General features: G+C 47.9%; 1 pseudogene; it reads right to left on the bottom strand.

The window, feature by feature from the left end:
- Positions 1 to 14,530: 14,530 nt before the first annotated feature.
- The window catches only part of LOC117234471, a 110,355-nt pseudogene continuing 103,317 nt past the window's right edge, over positions 14,531 to 21,568 (bottom strand).

Raw genomic sequence — 21,568 nt, 5'->3', positions numbered from 1 at the left:
TTAGTCGAAGCTGGAAAGCTACGACTATAAGAACCCTTTTCCACTTTTTGCGGCCTGTGCTCCTTGCCTCGTGCTCTAATACCACTGATTTAAACACGTCCGTGTATCCTAAGATAAATAACGTTGCTGTTCTTTTTTTTTTGGAAGATTCGCAGAACAAAACTAGTTGTTGTATCGGAAGATTAATTTGTTCAGTTTCGCCGTCGGAACAGTCCTTGACGGGTTCAATTGGAAATGTCAGTGGCAGATTGCGTTTGTCGAACCACATGTTGCCAGCCGACATGCCACGAAATCCTGTTCACATGCACGCATACGACGAATAAATCGGCGAATATTTTGGCTATTACTATTACGGTAGTTGGCGTGTCTTGGCGCGCGACGGCTGTACGTTCGTCGACCAGGGCGCACGCTTTGCCATTTTCATTCAGGATCGATCGTGCGATTTTCCAGTAAACTTTCTCTTATAAAATATTCGTTTCGACGATACCATCCGTAAATGGCTTTACAATTACGCGTCCGAAACTGCGGTGGCAACGTTGCCGCGAAATTCCAAGCCGAATATTTATGGACGTTAAACGAAAACAAACTTATAAATTTGCCGAATCTATCAGGAGGTAGAGAAAATTGAACGAAATAGAAGATGTATTTCTCGAGGATGAAAATCGTAGGGAAAATTTCCGACTAACCGTAAAGCCTAACGGGGTTGCTTTATTAAGACCGGGGGAGGCGATACAATCCACAGAGACAAATGGCCTCGGCAACGTTAAATCATCATGAAAAAGTTTGCGATTTAATAAGCAATTTCATGGAAATTCCGTGATCGTTAGCGTAACGACTTTCTCAATAAAAATTTCAGGATATTCTCGGTTCTCGCGCTTGACAGAGGATACGGGAAACGCATTCGAGATCGTTACGTTTTTAATACAACTCCTGAAACGATCGAAGCGTTCGTTATTCTTGCTTCTTTACCTCGTTACGATATATTCCTACGTCGTCGTGGATTCGATGGACGTTTCAAAGATGATAGAAGCCGGATAAAATATTCGCCAACGAGGAGGGTGAATGTAAGTCGGTTGACAGGGATCGTCTTAAGCGAAAGGACGCGTCTTTGAGGTGAGATGCTCGTTGATCCTTTGTGATTCCACTTTTTATCCCGTCGAATCGATCATCCGCCGTGTTGCTCGGCTATCGGACACGTTAGCACGGGTGTGTCTATGAGAATTCGTTCGATGTGTATCGTTGTCATCGTAGACGAGATCCGAATACCATCGAGTACGTACTTATATCGCTCGAACCGGGGATAAAATAACTTTTGGCTCGGCGATATCTTCTTGGATTTATTTCGACTATCGTTTTTCTTATTGTTATGTATCGTTTGCATCGCGTTCAGCATTTTGGCAAACCTTCGTCGTGCTTTGCTCTTTGAACCATAATGTTTAATCACGATTTCGTCGATTGCAAGAAAAATCGTCGAACGTGGTTATCCGCGAGCCGTGATCGCTTTCGAGAATATTTATTCGCGTCACGGAGACTCGCGATACGACAGTGCTTTGAAAAGCTCAGAAAACGCTATACACCTGTAAGTATGTATTATACGCGGGTAGTGTGCACGCGCTGGTGTGTGTACGCAGGGAGCAAGAGGGAAAGAGTGGAGCGTATGGTCGAATGGGTGGATATGCGGAGGACAGCGGTGCGCCTCTTTGCGCAACCCCGAAAGCAATATATCGATGTTTAGCAACCAATAAACGGATCCCTCAAAGAGGGCTTTTACCGTAAAGCGCTGGTGCTTCGACGTCTCGTTCCTTCCATAGATGCGCGCTCGCACACGCTCGTTTTCCGCTCTACGTACACGCCGGTGAACGTGTGCGAGTGTACGTTAACGGTGGCAACCGAAGCACGCCGCTTTTATGGCTCAAAGTAAACGCATTTATAGAGCCGTTTTGCCACCACCGCATCGGCGTAACCTCGCCAGCGACCATTTAACGCCGCTTTTATGATAATGTTATCAATAGCCTGACCCTCCTTCTTTTTCGCCATCAGTTGCCTTTATTTATCGATTATTTACGACTCTTGTCTATCATTCACCTGCTTCGCGGAGATCGTTGTTTACGATGGCGTATTTTGCACAGGAACGTACTCTTTTTCCTAGAGAAAAGTCACCGAAATGATATAAACGATATCGATAACACGATTCACGATGCTCTTTTCCAAAGTAATTTCAGTGTCGTTGATAAACGGTTAAGCAGCGTTATCTTTACGCGAAACATATTTTTGAACGCGTTGTATAGATATTATCCTTCGAAGATAGATATCGAGTTTAAAACGACTCAAGCAGCTCGATTACTAATTTATCTTGCATCGAAGCAAAAGCTTTCAACGGGCGCGTACGTAATTTTAACGGGATTTTACTCGAGACACGTCGTCCACCACATTCGCGTTTTTATTCCTGGGTAATAAAATTTTCGTATACCGGTCGAAGCAGGCAACGATACCGTAGCTTGGGGAGAGAAAAAACATCGAGTAGCTCCGGTTGACGGGGACTAGGGATCTTCAAGGCGTTGCTATATCGTCGCTGGCATCACGGTGTCACTCGCAGCTTCTTCATAATTCTCTCGTGAAGTAGCGGCATAGTTACGACGGGCGAGGCAAAAGGGATTCCAAGTGGAAGTCGCAGTCTCAGCTTCTTGACACAGTCCCCGTGAAAATCTTACGCAATACGTACGCTTCGGCGTGGAATTATCGAACAGAAAGGTATCTAGCGATTGGTACGTTGGTGTTCGTATTGGCGTATTTCTTGGACGATCTACGTCAGTAAATATCATAACCAAACGAACCGCCATAAAATTCGATGCTGCGAGTTCTAACCCGGCGATATAACGGATCATTGGTAACACGGCACCCCTGATGTACTGGTTCTTCCATAGTGACGGGCGTGTACGTGCGTCAGACATACACGTAGAAAGGCTGTGGCAAACACGTAGACGAAAGATCGGGAACTTGGGAAAAGCGAGTAAAAAGGCGGACTATTGTAGGAATCAGCTTCCTGGGGAGACAACGGCAAGAAAGAAGAAAGACGGTTCGGGTGAAAGAATCGAGTAGTCGAGTAGAGCGGTAAGGGGATGGGAAAAGAGGCGGCAGCGCCGGGGGATGATGGTAACGAGAAAAAGAAGCGGAACGAAGGAAAATGGGGGTTTTCTGCTAAAGTACCGAGAGAGCTGACTGCTGACCAGTGGGCAGCGGTCTTGACGTGTGTGCGTATTACCGAGGAAAAGGCTACGTGTACCCGTACGATGTTCTAGGTTCGCCCACACCCAGGATTTCGGGGGAGAATCCTTGAAAACCGGAGACCAGGACGCTATTGGCCGCTCCGAAAGCTCCGTCTGAGCTCGGCCAATCGTGGCCCGAGCTGATAACGGTGGCGGTTCTTCTCTTCGTTCCGCCTCCTCAAGACGGAGCGCTTTTGGCACGCTATATCAAGCCGGGTATATATCGGCTAACCTATATCGTCCACTTGTACGTTCTTCTATATGGATCGACCATCTTCTTTTCTCTGCTCGAGAAATTTCCTCCCGTCTGGATCGAGTCAACCCCGAGATCGTTTGCCACAGCTCTTCCTTATACCGTCGTTTCCAACTTCTTACTGCTTCTTTCTCTGTATTTTTTCGGACATCTGTGCCACCGAATTGTTTCTCGTTGCCGGCAATCTCCGGAGTATACGAGACCTCCGGCAAACGATGCTCGAATTAAAAACTCACAACGTTATTGGATATATATGTATATGATATGTACGTGTCGAGTTAGCATTGGAGTTAGGGGCGTTTAACGAACCTTCATTTGGATTGGCCATACTTTCATTATACAATACAGATAATAGTTTCATCACGCAACAACAAACTCTCGCTAAAGACCCGTCTTATAATAACAACTCGAGTACCTAGTCACCGAATGAATATAACGACAAATTCACAAGGTGATCATATGACCGTTACAGAATTCGACAATCGACCGTGACGATTAGATTCTTAGATTCGATATCGTTAATCTTAGATTCGATAACGAATACACGGTGAACAGGATAGCAAACGCGCTTACTTGTCAAAAGTTCAAGTGGAACTGAACCCATGTACCTTACTATGTACCTCTCTGTACCCTTTGGGTCAACTATATTTTTGAGGAGAGCTATACCGCTACGTCGTATCTCTTTTAGGCGAAAACGTCCATCCCGTAAATCTCGGGCAAACGTAATCGGATTAAACGGTAAACAACTACTTCCAAGTTTTGTTATTTAAGTACAGCTATGCTAAAAAGTCTAGACTAAAGTAACGGGAATTTTACCAAAAATTCGAAAGGAAATGCCCCGATGTTCTTTCGTCTCAAACATATATATATATATATATACATATAGACGCTCGATGTTGGATTTAATGGAGTTGCATTACGTTAAAAGGAAGACGATGGGAGTACTAAATAAGCAGGGACTAATATTGCTAAATTACATCGATAACAGGTGTTGTTTTTGTCGTAAAGGTAATATTCTCATCAACTGGAAGCCTTATACGAAGCTGGTAACATTAAGTAAACTTAACCGCATTGTTAAAACGTGCAATTTATCTCGACTCATTACGCTTCCAATGTAAAAAATGTCAACTGTAATTGTTTAATACCATCGCTCGTTATTTGGCGCCCGATAAGGTAATAACGATCCTCTTAATGGTATACATACGAGTCGTTGGAAAGGGAGTTGGCGCGTTTATTTACTTTCTACCAGCTAACTAGCGTTTTCCACGCGGATGCGGGATCGGCGATCGAAAGGAGATTTAACAAATGTATTCATATTTCAGTAATTTGAATACCCGATTGATTCTTAATTACCAGCGCGGAGAGCGCGAGCCGCACGTAAAACCGAAACGATCGAAGTGGTCCGCGATTAAGGTTTGCCGGTTTATCAGCGCGTTCGATCACAGGTGGTGTCGTTCTTGTCGGTAACATCTTGGTTCGCGTGCAGGTTCCGGTCGAGGTTGTTTAAGTTAGTTCCGTCCTCTTTCTAAAAGAAGGTGCGCGCGAGTCGGTGCCCCGTAAGTGGCGTAATAGGACTGCCCCTGCGGTTGACAAGATAAAGAGCGACGATAACGCTGTTTCCCTGTGGAGGGACCTCGAGAAACGAGGGTGCGTGACCGTAGTGTGCCGCGTGACGCGTGTAATAACCGTAGCGCGGCTTCTTGCACGCACCCCATAGCAGAAAACTAAGTATACATTTACTGGTATACTTGGCTGCGTGCACCTTGGTTACACGACAGGTGCCCATTGCCGAGGATTCTTAAGGAAGCATGGCGGGAACGGGGGAAACGAAGGCGCAAGGGCTGCTAGAACCAACTTTCTTTGATGTTGACTCGATTCGCGGCCTTTGCCACTTCCACGCCTTCTTTCTAGATCGCGTTTTCGCTTTATCAGCATCCGCTCGTTTCTCGGACGTTGGTTGAAAAGTCGATAACGTCGCCGGGCCAAAATCTAGCCTGCGGCGACGTTCAAAAATTATGCCGACGCTCGAATACGACGAACGTACCGTATTCACGGACGAAACGCTCGAACGATCGTAGCTCCGCAACAAACAGCGTTGTCGAAATAATTAACTGGAGTTGCGCGGCGGACATTAAGAGCGCTATTAATTCGCGACGAACGGAAATACGGTTCGTGTCGTTCAAGAAGCACAATGACGCGTTTCGTATCGGAGGTGGTCGATAGCACCGGAACAGGTTGAAACGAGCACGGATCATTTGCGCCAAACTGCGAATCCATCGAAACGTAAATCGCATGGGTATTTTACGGCATCGCGGCCAGATTACAGGCACAATTAGCATGAGACTACATAATTAATAACTCGATTAATGCGTTGAGGCGAAATGTCTGTCCATCGGTGCTTGTCAATTCGGTCGGTCTGTTCGCTGATTCGTTTGTCCTGGTCACGATTCGTGATCTCCTATTTACGCCAACTTGCCGCGTCGCGCCGCGCCGCGCCGCGCCGCGCCGTTACGTCGTAATCGATTGTCGTCGTACAATATCGACGTAGATCGCTTATGCTTACCGTTCGCGATACATTCTCACGGGTGAAAACTCATTAGCGGGTCATTCCATATTCCAGAAGGGAAGTCAGACCGGGTTTGAACGCGGTTCCACGCCAATTCCGCTCCATTGTCGAGAGCTGAAAATCTGCCTCGCCCCACTCGGTTACCCGCTGTTACGTCCCTCCGTCTAGTTAATTGCAACGAACGATTGGCTCTGGATCGACCAACTGGATGATTCGATACCCGTTCTACGGTGTCCAGTGCATTTTTTTTTTCACGCGCGCGGTTAATATCCTCGGTCTGTCGACGATGTTTTTCGACGCGGGCGAAAATTCATCTTCGCGGCGATATTTTCTGCTCGTATTTCACGGGTGCACGTACCGATCGGAGAAACGCGTAATACGGTATGCAGAAACGGAAAGAACGAATGCCAGAGACGTCGAACGGTGATAAATTTCTGAGAAAGATTTTTTGGACACGAAGCTTTATCGCTTCCTTGCTTCGATGGAGCGTCGAGGTCGACGGGGAATTAGAGAGACGGGCGTTCGTATACAGGTACTCGGTATCGAACATTTATCAGCGACCAAGACGGGGAAGCTGATCTCGAAAGACAACCGCGATTGAGTTACGTTGATTTTATTCCGCATTATTCCACCCAGCGCCGTGATACGGAACCGCTCCGTGGTGGCTAGATCAGTTTTATTTGCCGGATTGCGGTGGCGCGAACGGCAAACGCTAGCCTGAATCCGCCGCTGCCACCATCGGATTAACGTCATTGCGGTTTTTAAGCAGGCAATTTCCTAATTCGGTTGCCTCGAGATCCCTGATTTATCGCGCTTTTGCCAGTTATCCCGTACTGTTGGTGATTTACGACGTTGCTTCCGTTCCCGTTCCCGTTTCGCTTCCAGAGTTCCTCCTTCTTCGACCGCTCCTTCTTTTCCTCTTCTCGCGGCACGGTTCTCTTTCGCGTAGTTTCCATAGTCAGTGGAGTGGCGCGCCGCCGGTACCTTCCTCTTTCGCGTTCTCCACTTTCATCGGAGAACCGGGGGATGCGGTGCGCGAGATCTCGCGGTTGGCGCGGTCGCGAAGGCAGCCGCGGATACCTCGTGGATGGTTCTCTCGAGCGGGTCGACGAATCGTTTAGAGGTAAAAAACGGTTCAACGTACTTAACAGATTAATTGAACACGAAGCGTTCACGGTGCGTGCTACGCATCCGCGTGAGAAATTTAAAGTATTGTGCGGGGAATTGGACTCGAGGGAACTCCGGCTATCCCGTGTTTAAGTCAATAATTAGTTATAATCTCGGTATAATCGTGGTACGGCACGAATTAACAGTTATAATCAAATCCGTTATCGGCGAACGTAATCGCAGCATGGTAGCGGCAATTAGACTGGCTAGAACTAATGCGAGACATACAATGAGCGTAATGAGAAACGTCTCGTTCGCGTTTCCTGCAGCCTATGCGTTTTATTTTTAGAGTTATCGCTGTGAAACGTAGTCACCCTTTCGCGGTTTAGAATTTAATTCGTTGTTGGCGAGCTTTGGTTTTAATAACGGCTTAATTAGCGAGCAGCTCGAGCAACCACGCTTCTCTCCAGCGACGTTCTCCTCTGGGGGTTGATAGAATCGAAAAGCAACCGGACAACCGTTTTGCAGCTGCGTTCCGCGCAGCCGTAAGGTGTTCTACGGCGAGCCTTCTATTTCGTGCTCGATCGAGCGCGCTCGATTGTATATTTTTACACGGCCACGCGAAATAATACCCTACTGCGGTTTTAGTTATGCAGGAGAACGGGCAAACTGTTGTTGCACTACGTGCAAAAACAGAAGGTACGCGGTGGTTCCGATTCACGGTGGACCGATCATCGCGCGAAAACACGAGCGGCTTGTTTTTGCAAGCGGGAAACTCGATCGGGTTTCACTCGCCGGAATACTCCGTTGCTGTCTGTAAAAACATACTTAAGAGATACTCGAATCCGTTTTACCATCGGACCTGTCGTTCCACTTTTCTAATTGCCTTGCATTTTCCATTGCAAGCTGAGCGAGGAGAATCGGAAATTTTGCAACAGTCGGGCAAAACGGAGCGAAAACGGTAAACGGCAAGAGGGAAAATAAGACGCGATGCAGGGCGCGTTAAAGGGAGAAACTGTGCTGGAAGGATCGTTTCGGGGTTAACGAGGAGGGCCGTGATTCCGGTATGAGTGGTCGAAGGAGACTGTGCAAGGGTGGTGGTAGCAAAACAGATAATGGCGGGGACAGCAAAGGCAACGGTAATGGTGACCCTTGGGACGTTGCTCGGATTCGAAGGAGTCTAGCAAGGGAACGCTCGTTAGCACCTTCTAACCATCGTGAGACGTAGTCGCGTTTATGGATCCTGACACGATAGCCAACCTCTGTCTCTTTGCCTTCGTCTTGGTCCGCTTCTGGACCCCTTGGGTCTATCCTTCCCGGCTAATTGTATCTATCTCGTCGTTAATTGACGGCTAGGCCGCCACTTGACCGTTGCAATTTTATTGGTCCGATCTAACCGAGTTCGCAGTCCCGCGGGACAGAATAGAAATTCGAATTTTCAGGCTGAATGCTGCTCGCGAATTATGAGACCGATAAATAACGCCGTATCCACGGCGAAATTATAATACCCGTAAATGTCGTCCGCTTTATGCGCGAGAACGATAATTTATAAAGAACGCTGAATCGCGCTTAATTATCTTCGTCGCGTTCGCTTTACCATTGTGCTTTTAATTAATTTTACGGGAACGCGACCACTATCGAGCATCTTTGCGCGTCGATCGCCGCTAGTGGAAATATTTTGATTCGCTTTATACGAAAGCTTTTCGAAAACGATCTCGGCTAAATTACGCGCATAAATTAGAGAGCTTGGTGGTCTTCGGTTTACACGTACCGTGTTTTGACGCGAAAACAGCGCAGAGAGAAAAGAACGGGTGCAAAAAAAAAAAAAAAAGAACCTTTGTCCTTTCTGGTAGCGTTCCATAAGTCGAGGCGATATCAAGCGATGGTCGTTAGATGGCCGTTATCGCCGTCGCCGTTAGTTACTCCACCTATTGTAACAATTTCATAGAGGTCCGTGCAGGGTGTGTAAAACCCTGCAACGGCCTCGCGTGTCGGAAGACGATAGTCGTCACAGTGACTGTTATATCAAACGGGGTCGAGATTGCGATAACGACTGGAACATACGTAGGATACACGGTTTACGTACCTATACTCGTACGGTGTAGTTAGCGAGAACGTACTCTCGTCCTACGCACGAGAGGGTGCAATGTCGTAGGACCGATTTCACTCTCATTTCCGTGCCTGTGTACCTAACTAACTATTTAATCGTCGCGCGTATCGTGCGACGCCAACAAATTACTTACAAGAAAAGTTTCTCCACTCCGCTTGTCCCTATTTTCGAGTTTGTCAAACGTCTTTCACCTACCTTTTACGTCTATTTTAACCGCTGACCGTCGCCGTTGGAAAATATTTCACGCGCTCCGTTCGTTTCCAAGTACGCGATGAGCACGGATCGCGGTTCGTAGAGAAGGTCGCGAGATAGGGGAAAGCTGGAAACAAGGTGGCAATCCATTTCTACGCCAGTGAACGGTAGGTGGTACGTATGTAAAGGAAGCCCCAGTTCTACGTAAGCCGGAACGGCGGCGTTCGTGGCCGAAGCCAATCTCAGTCGACGCTGGCCATTTGGCGTTTCCTCGGTCGTGCCGGTCGTGCACACACGGGCTTGCCTTTTATTCCGTTTAACCCCTGCCTCCGAGGTAGCAGCTCACCCCTGGTCGCGCGGCTCGCAACGGAGAGGCCAGGCCAGCTTCCTAAATGATTAATTACCGATCTCCATCGCGCGGAGGGATCCCGCAGGAAGGCGGGTCGTTGGACGGCCTTAAAGTAAGCTCATTTCTAAAACGGATATTCCGTGTTCCGCGTGCCATGGAACGGCATTCGGTGGCCCCCAACGTTGCTGCCACTTCGCTGCCGTCTGCCACCCCCGCGTATCGCACCCCCCTGCCCCCTTACTTGCGTAAGCTCCGTAGACCAACCAACGGTGTTCCCTCTTCGCGTGGCTACCGACTTCGCAGAGATTGCGAGCTCGATACCCCGTCTTTTCTCTCTTCCTCCCTCTATCCTTCTCCCTCTCTCTCTCTCTCTCTGCCCTTCGCGTAAATGAAACGTGTTACGTACCAGAAAAAAAGCTTCTACCTCCTTCCGCTGATCGATGGGCCAGAAATTTCTCGCGCGAAGCGCGAAACTAACTGGAACGATGATGTAGGAACGCCTTGTGCTCGGCAAATTCTTTTCTTATCGAAAACTTTAACAAAACTCACCAACTTTCTTCTCGTGAAATATTAACTCGTACCTCGTAAAATATCAAGCCTGTTCAGCTTTTTACCTCATTTTTTCCAGCCACGGTGGAATTTACGAACGAACGCAGCTCTTCCGACGTAGTTATTGCCGTGTGTTATTTGCTTTTTATTCGAACGTGGCAAGAGCGCGTTGTGGCAGGAATATGGAAAACTGTGTTTCGGAGGAATCGAGTTTAGCGCCGGACGGTTGCAACTGACGTCGCGATAAAGATCGTCGGACAGAAAAAAGGGAACGAGGAAGAGATTGCCTGCGTGGAATCTCAGCAGACGACGATTCTCTTTGGTCGATTCTTCCGTGCCCTTTTCTCTCCCGGTACCCTGTCCGTTTGCCGGAATCTTTGTCTGTGTGCGCGTTTTCGTGCGATACGCTGTGTTATCGTTTGCATTGCAAATGGCAACCCACCCCGCCCACATTCAAACACACCAGGACCGAGGAGCGTGCACGTTTTATGGTGAAATCGGACGCGTGTGCGAGCCCGCCGATATATCGAGTCCTACGCGGATGAGTCACGGGGATCGAAACAACCCTAACGATGCCCTCTTAAGGGGGTCGACTCGTCGAATTTCGACACGTTTCACCGCGTTCTCGAATTATTTTTGCTAACTCGTTGGCGTGATTACTGTAAAAGTGGTAACGAGCTAAAGTGGTAAAGTGCTAAATTGCTTCGAGCAAATATCGAAGTAACCGCTCGGCGACGTCGAAATGGCGCTCTCGAAATGTCCGCAATCGTTTTCACGAGGAATTTTTCTCGCGTCGGCCAACTTGGTCGTTCGATTGTTCGTCGAAGCCACGGAACTGAAAAAGCAAATATTTTCCGCTCTGAAACTCGAACGTCGGGTTACTTCCTCTCCCCCGGTTCGTATTTTAATTCGTTGCGCATGTTTTCGCGTAGCACCCCATTTTCTTTCCACGACTCTCGGTCTGGCAGGACTTATTTTTTTCCTTCTTTATCCCGAGCCAGGTTTACTTAAGATATTAAAGTGCTCACCCTTCTTTTAGCTTTCTTTCTTCTTTTCCCTCTCTACCTCCTCTTGCCTCCTACCTCCGCTCTTTCGTTCCTCCGAACGGAGTTGAAGATTCCTCCGTCTTTCGGGACCATCCTCCAGGGAGTTCGGAGCCTCCAGCACGGTCTCGCTTAATTTGTAAGCGGATTTTTGCACTAATCAACGGATTTAAGAAGGACAAGCCGAAGAAAGAGGGAGGGAGGGGCCGAGGCGGAAGAAGGAGAAAGCCTGCGAGACCAAAGACGGGGGACAAGAAAGTCATTTGAATTTATTTTAATTATACTAACGAACAGGCCGCGGAACGAGGGCCTAACGAATTATTTGCTCGAATATGATTGCGCGGAATTTCTAACGAAGGATCGACCGATCTCTGGCCGCGTCTTTGGGGGAGAGTTGTTACCACCGGCTGACGGGCATCCATCCTAACCATCACGAGCATCCTATTTTCGACGAACAATCGTCGGCAACAGACCTCGTTAAAGTCGACTCTCTACCGTCTCTTTTGCGTTGTACCGTGACGGCGAAAAGGAAGAAACTTGCGGATAAAAACTGACGTATGTCGGATCGAAACTGGGCAAAGCGAAGTAAACGTGAGATTGCACTCTTGCCACGTTCGCTAATAAATCATTTCGTTAGCGACGGAGACGTTAAAGAAACCGATGCGCGATAATGGATCGCGCGATTATTCACGGATCTCGTATCGATCGCCAGCGATATTGCAAGTGACTAGCGTGACCTGGACACGAGACGAACGCCCGCCTCTCTTTTGCATCGGCCAGGGTGGTGAAGCGGCTTAGACCCGATCGAGAGCAATCGAGTCGACCGATATCAACGACAGCGTTCGCGAATATTTTCTCACCGAACTGAAACGTATTTTCCCAACTGTGGGACAGCTCGTTGTAGATTGATACGACGGGGAATTTGTTCGTTTTTATTACAATATAAAAGGCGAACGGACAGGTAATTTCACGTTTGCTCTCGCGCTTTACGCATACACGCGATTGAACGATCCAGAGCGAAGAGAGATATAAATAGGCTCGTTTTCGTTCGATTGCAATCGAATTTAAAAGAACAATGAGTATCTTAGAGTTTGGACGATCGTATTTCTTTCGAGGTACTCGTTAAGGCTCGCACGGCATAGCGAAAAAAAGAAAGAGGAACGCGGCAAAAGGGGGATGAACGTCCGCCCGTCGGAAGACGGAAGACTACAAGCAGGAAAGAGAGAATGAAGAAAAGAAAGCGTGGTTTCCTTAATGAGAAGTACAGAGTAAAGCTTTCTTTGCGCGTCCTTTTGCCTGCGAGCGGTCCTTCACCCTCCTGCTCGCTCGGCCACAGCTTCCTGCCGTGCTGGTCGCCGCGAACAGTCGAATCGGATTCGCGGCTTCAGGGCCGGCTTCGTGTAGACTTTTTTTCCAGCCGGCCAGCCGCGCTGAAATGCTTCTTGTGTAAGTAAAAATCTAAAGTGACTACCGAGATCTAAGTTTTAATTAGTTTATCTTGGCCGCGTGGCCATTGAATATTTATGAGCTATCGCGGCCGCCGTTGCGGCGCGAGAGAGCAATCAACGAAGAGCGAAACGGAGGAAGAGAGAAAGTCGTAGAGGTGCGGACCCTCTCGACATAGTCGGGGATGCTGCCAGCAAAGGGGACGAAGAATGAGATTCCACCGGCCATGGAAAGGAACCGCCTGTGGTTACTGTCATCCCGTGGGATTTCTCTTTCGATGCTTCCAACGCCGGATAACTATCCTCCTGGATATAATTGCACGCCCAAACCGTACCTCGTTGTTTCGACAAAAAATGTTTCTCTCGGAGGGAAGACGGCCCGTGTAGTAGAAGCAATTATCGTTCCGTAATAAGGATAGAATTTGGCACTAACGTATCTTGACGTTCTACTTGTCGTTGGCTGCAGAAAACGGGTGACGATAAAAAAGGGAAAAGAAGAAAAGCGGCGGTAGCAAACGTGACCGTGTAACGCGTAGTTCGAGGGAATGCAAGTAGGAAGCCGTAGGAAACAGGAGAATTGGAGGTTGGCTGCTGGTCGGAGAACGTTCTACCTCCGCCAAATCCATGGGATGGAAAGGAAGCAGGAGAAAGAATCTATAAGTCCATAAATCTGTGAAGCCAGTCGACAGAGAGAAAAAGAGAGATCGGGAGAAGGAAGCCGAGGGGGCGAGAAGAAAAATTTATGGCTGGCACCGTAAAAAACAGAAGCAGAACGCCGAAGAATTTTTATTTCCATCAGATTCGAATAATATTCCCTGCTGTTTGGCAACGGCCACCGGATCTGCTGATCCTCGCGATCCCCTGTAGTCCGGTAAAAACTAGGGGCAATTAGTCAATGACCAACGTGCGAAATCGTGATCGCTCGCTGAGCGAAATTATTTATTTCGAGTATCGACGCGATGCGTCGGAAACGGCCCTGCTGATCGAAAAGAAAAAATAAAAAAGAAGAAGAAGAAGAAGAAAAAAAAAAAAAGAAAACAGATACGTGTATCGCTACTCTTTATAACGCGTTAACGAGGTAGAAATTGGTTGCGTTATTTATCAATTCGCTTGGATCGACGGGCAAAAAGCTTTTAGTCAGAAGTGAAATGGAGCGTAAAGGGTTGACGTTCCATGCGGTTAGGTAGAATTGTTGGCGATAAAAAGTTGGTCGAAATAAGTTTTCCGGCGAGCCCATTTACGAACGTCATCGCGCTTTCGCGAATATTCGAGGCACGTTTATCTACACGGCAGCGCACACGTGCTTAACGCGACGCGTTGGGTTACAGATTGTCGATTCATATTTACATTTTAATAACTCTTCTCTTCTACCTTGTCACTCTCGTCCTCTCGCGCCACGGCAACCACGATGCACATTCACGTGGACGCCACGAGCTTTTCCTTCCTATTTCATCCCCTCTTTCTTCCGCTGAATTATAATTCCGCGTATACGTATTAACGCGCTTGTCGACCTATTAAAAAGAACTGCACGCTTTAAAACCGATGCTCGATATCGATATCGAAATGCTTAGGTGTGCTCGCTAATGAAAATGAAAAATAAATAATTGAAGTCTTACGCTACGAATTAAACGTGTACATGTAAAAGGGTGATTCAAGCTTTTCGTTCGTTTATTCATTACATTCGTTTCTTTATTATTTTTTATTCACCAGGGAAAAATATCTGTGGGATACACACGATGATAATGCATACAATCTATTCTTAATTTAATGCGCATGAAATTTTCGGTTTAATAAGCGCAGCTCGTAGACGCATTCTACCATGTAACTCTTTGTAATTATATCATTGAACAGCGGAGGTTACGCATCCCTTTATCCCTCCCTCCTGTCTTCTCATTTTTAATCGCACACCGTAATTATAATAATTCGAATTTCAAATGCGATCCGTATCGAGGCACATCAACGGCGTGCGCGCGCTTTAGGCAAATATTTTTCTGGTCATTGGACATCGAGCGGCAAATAATAATTTTTGATACGTTCGTGTTACTACGATTCGAACGCACGTTTTCGCAATTATTACGTTTATATTCGCCTGTCTGCTTATTATTACATACAGGGCGACAATTTTATTCGTTTCGATAATTACTGCAACGCGAATACGCGTACGATCTTTTATGAAGGTTGTAAAATTCCCAGGTAAACAATGACCGAACGCGCTAGAATTGCTGGAAAATGTTGTTCCCGGACAGGTCGAATTTTTGCCATCTCCCTGAAAACTATTTTCGCTTTCGCATTGAAATATGTGTTAAAGTAGCCGCGATACAATTTCGTGGACGTACAGCGAATGCTATTCGATGCGTAAAGCGGAGATATCGATGACATTTTTTTTTTATCCCGGCATCGCGATCCATCGCACCGTTCGTACGCTTTGGCGTATTTTCTTTTTTTTTTTTTGTTTTTTATTACCATCTATACGACACCGGCGCGAGAAACCGTTCGAGAGAAGAACGCACGACGGCTGTTCGACCGGGGAGAGCATTTAAATTTAAAAGGACCTAAGTTCGAAGTTTTAAGCAGCCCAAAGAAGTTCGTTGTCCCTTCTTCGGGTCTCCGCATCGAGTGTATTTGCATGAGAAAAGTGTTCCACAATTCCTTCGATTACACACTCGCCACCATGGCTCCGAAGATAGCTCGCATTCTAGGAAACTTTTTTACGAGATCTCCGAAACGATGAACTTTTCAGATAGATGTGACACGGTACACGTGTTCCATTCACAGGAGCCAACTTGATCTTGACTCTTTAGTGAATGCTCTTCGTACATCGTGCGTTTCATCCCTTTTCTTTGGCATTCGTTTCTTCCTTCGCTGCCGCTCCCGTTCCTGTATCTTGGCTCGTCTCGTCGCCGACACGCGTTCAGCCTAAAATACAACGTAAAATTTTGCCGAAAAATTAGTTTCGAAACGTATTGCCAACAATTTATAATATCGTAGGATTACATGCATCGACAAAGTACGCGTTACTTTCCAAGAGATGCACGATTTTATAGCGCGTATCGTCTTGCGGCTGGCTTTTATATCCAGCAAACAAATATTTCGCGCGTGTTTCTGCGTAATCCTTTGCCCTCTTCTCGAGCATAACGAGCCACGCGGTTCCCAATGGAGGTTGATATTGGCGGTTGATTATCAATTTTCTACCAATTTGGTTCCACTTGTAGCGGCGCCAGCTTTTGTCCCGCTAATCACCCCTTGGCTACCGCTTTCACCCCCCGCCGGGTACATCCGATCCGCTTTGCATATTACGCCACGATATATCTCTACTATTCTACATCGCTTGACGAGTCTCACCCCATCCCCGTCGCCTTTCTTTTCACCCCTCGATAAAAAAAATTCTGTTCGGCCACCAGCTGAAAAGCGCAATTGAAAAAGATAACTGCGTCGTCTTTCACGCGAAATCGCTCTCGTTGACCGGAGAAAACAGAGTTTTTAAAAGGGTCATCGAGATCTCGGCTAGATAATCGGTATCGTTGTTTCGAAAGAGGCGGACGACCGTCGAACCCGGGCAGCGTAAAACCCGTAACGCGTTTCTGCTTGAGTCGAAGAACGCGATTCTAGTTTTTCGCGAATTAACCCGGCAGACAGGCGGACGCGTTCGCAAAACAACGGAGGGATCAAACGTGGACGCTTATGGGATCAGCGATCTGAAAACGTTGTGTTGTTTCAGGTGAGCCAGCTCTCACGCGCCACACCCTGTTTTCCACAGTGGATACTCCCTGCTCCCTCCGGACCGCGATCCCTCATCGAGGCCGATCGGAATTTTGAAATCGCTCGGTCTAGCGGCTAACAAAATTTTTATTCCTCCGAAAAATACGAGTGACGCTGCGCGCCATTCCGAGAACCGGCAAACATTTCCCCGGCTCGATTCAAATTTTACGCGAAAGCGAAGAGCCCGCATTTTTCTCTTTTTTTTTCCTTGCCGTTTCGTCCCGCCATATCGCCGAACCAACTTATTTTTCCAGGTTGGGGACGATCGATGTGGTTTTAAGAGTAGCAGGAAGTAATCGCCGGCTCGACAACGACCGGTCAAATTTACCCCCGTTTAAGTGAAACCGGCTGTTTATTTTTTTGACGTTCATTAAAATTTATTCGCCATTACGCGCGCAGCGGGGGTGGCTATGAAATAAAACGGCGTATTCCGAGTGTCGTCGAGCCTGTTCAAAATTCCAGGCGTCTGTCGGCAATAAACACTGTATCACTGTTTCTGGGCACATTAAACGCCGCTTTGGCCGCGTTTTCTCGGCTTAAGTAAAATGAATCAGTGTCTCGTCGTTGTGCCGCTTCTATCGCGGTAGAAGCCACGCTCGGTAGATAAGCCTCGCAGAATATAAGTATTTGCTTTCGTGAGATATTTATTTTGCAAAAAGTTTGCCGCAAGACAGCAGCGAACGATGCTGCTACGTGTTTAAAATATATTTTAGCGAGCGATAACGCATCGGGGTTTACACAGGGGTGGAGGGAGCAACGTCGATATTCAGCGATGGCGGTGGCAGAGGAGCAGAGCATGATCGTTTGTGACACCAATGACCAATCGACGCAGGAGGGAGGTGGGCGCGGTAATGGGAAAGCCATGCACGCCGGCCCGATTCGCCACTCGCATAAAATTAACCAGTTCGTTCGTTCGTTCGTTTTAATTAACGAAACACCGGGGGCATCGCGAGCGGTACGTCTATCTCTTCGACGTGGCATGGTGGCACGTTTTACACGAGGCCGTGTGAAAAACCGGGTCTGCACGATCTCGCCTCGATCGCTCGACTTTGTTCGCCGCGATAAATCGGCGAACGACGACCAAGAATTAACGGTTTCATCGTTCGGCAGCCGGCCGAGAGCCGTGTCCGAGAATCGAACGAGACAATAAGTTTTCACGGATATCTGGCGCGGTCCTCTTCTCCTTCCGATGCAACATCTGCTTCGAAGAGTTCGTGCATCGGCCTGTTCGTGCAGAGACGCGATGGAGGAAAGGGTCTTCTCTTCCTCCGTGGCTCAGCACCGTATAAGGTTAAGGTGTAGAGCTGGTCGGCGGCACGATGATGTCTCTATCTACGACGGAATAGCGGTCCGTTAGGTGTGCGAGCCGATGCAACACGTGTGCACGTAGATGGACGCGTGTATGTGCATGCACACAGGCGCCATCGAAGCATGCAACGAGTCCAGGGTCACCTAGGGTCAGCCAGTCACGGAGTTAATTAGACGCCGTGCTTCGGGAGCTCACGTGGCAACATGCTCAGATATCAATCGGTTGCTTCTCCGTTCTTGGATGGACCCGTGCTCGGCTTTCTTAAAAAATTCTCATCCCCCGTTCCTTCTCCGCTTCTCCCTTTTAACCCGTCGACGAAAAATGGGATACCGAACGGACAGAATCGTGTTTAGAACGATCCTCGATACACGAAACTTTGCTCTCTTCGTCACGCCGTTTAATTAAGCTTCTCGAAAAATTGTCCAGCTTCGTCTCAAGACGGAATCCTGTTTCCAGAGAAAATCACCGACGAAACTGATACCACGGCAGCTCGTGTATTCCGTGCGATTTCCGCGAGAACCTGGCCAATTTTACGTCGTTGAAGAAACAACCTTTAGTCGCCGTGGTAACTTTACCCTCCTTCCACCTTTCTCGACCGACTTGATTATCCCGGCTAATTTGGCTTCCCCATTTGCTAGCGAGATAGGAAAGCACCGAGTCCCCCTTCCTTTCTTCTTCGTCCGTCAGAAGACGTAAGAACACCGTGGTCTTACCTTTCTGCGGGTTGCTTAACGCGTATTCCCGTGAAACCGACTATCTGCAATTAGCCAGCCACATTTATATGACCTGATTACGTCTCTCTGCCAACTTTCTTTAATCCAGTCGAACCCTAAGCAAAATCTGGAAACATCCAGCTAGCTCGTCTTCCTCTCGCCACCGAACCGATCCCTTTCTATCGCCTTCCTTTATCTCGTTCTCGTATTGCCGAATCGCACGCGTGAATTTTTACAATCGTGCGACGCTATTTACGAGCACGACAAGAGACAAAACCGAGCGATAGGGGACGAAAGGAGGAGGATGTAGAAAGAGAAGGAGGAGACAGTTCGTTAAAGCGTAGGATGATAACGAGGCAGAAAGGATTCGAGGAACGTGGAACGTCCCGCTCCGGTTCGCTTTAGCGTTAAGGGTTTCGCTTACGCGGTTCGACGAGAACGTGCGAAGTCCCGGTTCTCCACGGAGATACTCGTGGCAAGAGGAGCACAGATAGAGATGAAAACTCGTGGAATCGTGAAACGAGAGGAAGAGGAAGAGGAAGTGGAAGAGGAAGAGGAAGAGAAGCAGAACGCGGCATGACGGAGGGTTCGGGTGTAGGTCCGCCGCCCCTGCTGGCTCGTTGGAGATGGAAGCAATAGGGATCAACTAGTATGCAAATCGCATGTAAATATCGTTCACTCTCCCGGTACCGAACCAGCTAAAGCCTCTTTCTCTCTCGATGTCTGTGCCTCTCCGTTTCGTGTCTCCTACCCTCTCGCATTCCCTCGGCATTTCGCTCTCTCGCTCGTCGAGTACCGAAGAGAAGAAATCAAAGCAGGGGACAAAGCAAGCGCAGACGAGATCGTGACGGAATTCTTTCTCGTTCTTCCGCTACCCATTCCCTTCGGCTGAGCTAGCAGCAGCCACCCCCTCGAAGGTATTTGCTTTTCTTCATCTCGAGTTCCCAACGATGTGTTTCAGCCGAGTGGGTGTTACCGAGCTATACGATCGCGTGGTCGTTGGTTGTTAATTAATTTATTTTTATCCGGGAATACTCGCGACCAACGTTTCCGAGCCTCGTTTTGGCAAATATCATCGAAGAAACACGAAAAAGAAAAGAAAAAAGAAAAAAAGAAAAATGTAGTCGTAGAACGAAATACGATCTGGAACGATCTTTTCCTTCGTCGTTGTGGAAACAATAGTGGAGTGAAATCGAACGATCTAATATAGTTTTTTAACAACACTTCCGTGCGTGGTAACTTGAGCGGCGTAAAATTGATTTTTCATCGCATTATTTCGCGGTACGCGGAGGTATCCTCGTAACGGCCGACGAAGCATTAAAAATCTTTACCGTAGAAAAGTTCTCACGTTTCAAGGTAAGTTTCCAACAGTCTAACGGAATAATCGAGCGATATTGTGGGTAGCTTTCTCACTATTGCCAATCGTAAACGTGAGAGCCGTTCTCAGCAACTGTGACATAATGTCCTCTCCGGTGATGTTCGAGCAACGTTGTCGTTCGTGATGTCGTTGGTATGAAAGTTTCGCACGATCGTCCCCACGGGATCCGGTAATTTCGAACAGACACTCTTGCAAAATCGTCGATCAACTCGGCGGCAATCGACGCTGAAGCGTTCGTCCCGCAGACTATTTAAACAGGAAACACGGCACACGGATCGTCATCTGGTGGCCGACCAAACTCAAGAATTTAATTCTCGACGCCGCGACGTTACGGTGTAACGACGAGTGCAAACGCTCGACAAACGATCTCGTATCATCGATTTCTCGTCGTATAAAGGAACAATGATCGGGACGTTGACGTCGTTAGGGCTTAATAGGGACGAGCATTAGTCGTGGAATTATATGACGACTCGCGTCTTATTTGGGGCGACGGTCTAGCGATGCGAGAAGCCAGACCACGAAGAAGAGGTGGAAAGAGGGTGTGAGACAAGTAAGACCTCTCTAACTCCAGGTATTTTCATCCTATATTCCTCGACCTCCGTGCCGGCAGCAGGATTACTTGGAGAGACCCTGAGAACTTATTCTCCCTTTCTCCCTTTCTTACCTTGCAGGGACCTCTCGGCTTCGCCGCATCCCGCTCGACGTCTTCCTTTTCTCCCTCTGTCTCTTCCCGGGCTTCCGCATTACCATTCTCAAAATTCTCGATAAACCGGGGCTTCCGTCGTGACGTTTCGCCCTCGAGGAATCGTACGCTCTCGCGCCTTCCATTTTCCACGAAAGCCAACGGTATAATCGAGATCTCTGTCTCAACAACGCTATTAGGCACTTTTGTTCCTTCGGTCGTTAATTTGATACGGTTGATGCGATAATTACTAGGACGATTTAAATTTCTCCGGAGGCAACGCGTCTCGCGCGATCGTCCTGGCAAAGCACCGACCACGTTTCGAAAGAACGCGGCACGTTACGGTGGCTTAAATTACTCGGCAATCGTCGCGATATGATCTTCGAGGCGAGAATCTATGAAAAATTTCTATGTAAAGAGGAGAACATCGATGCAAGAGGAAACGAACGAAACGGAAAAGGTGGAAGAAGGAAGGAGGAAGGAGGTGAAAACCGAGAAGAGACGAAATTCCATGCTGCCGAAGAAGATGTCAGAATCTTTGAACAGCGATACTTACAGCCGCGGATTCGGCGGAGTGGCGGTATTTTCTATGCAAAAGAGTTGAAAACGTAGAATGGTCCTCGCGACAGCGCGGCGGGAGGCTGAAGAGCCGGGTAGAGACCGAGGGATGGGGGGAAAATCTGGGAGAGAGCAGGGGGTACGGTGGTTGCAGCCGACGGCACGTTTTAATAATGCCTTCCCTCCGACGACGAAGAACGAGGAAGAAGTTTAACGAAGATTGTGCCAGATACTTTTAATTGCTATTCCTCCCTCTGCTCACGAGCGCGGCCGATCCTGGAAAATGAAG

Source organism: Bombus vosnesenskii, unplaced genomic scaffold (assembly GCF_011952255.1).
Source record: "Bombus vosnesenskii isolate JDL3184/JDL3185 unplaced genomic scaffold, Bvos_JDL3184-5_v1.1 scf7180000013305, whole genome shotgun sequence".
Taxonomy (NCBI): domain Eukaryota; kingdom Metazoa; phylum Arthropoda; class Insecta; order Hymenoptera; family Apidae; genus Bombus; species Bombus vosnesenskii.
This window is presented reverse-complemented; position numbering and strand designations above follow the sequence as displayed.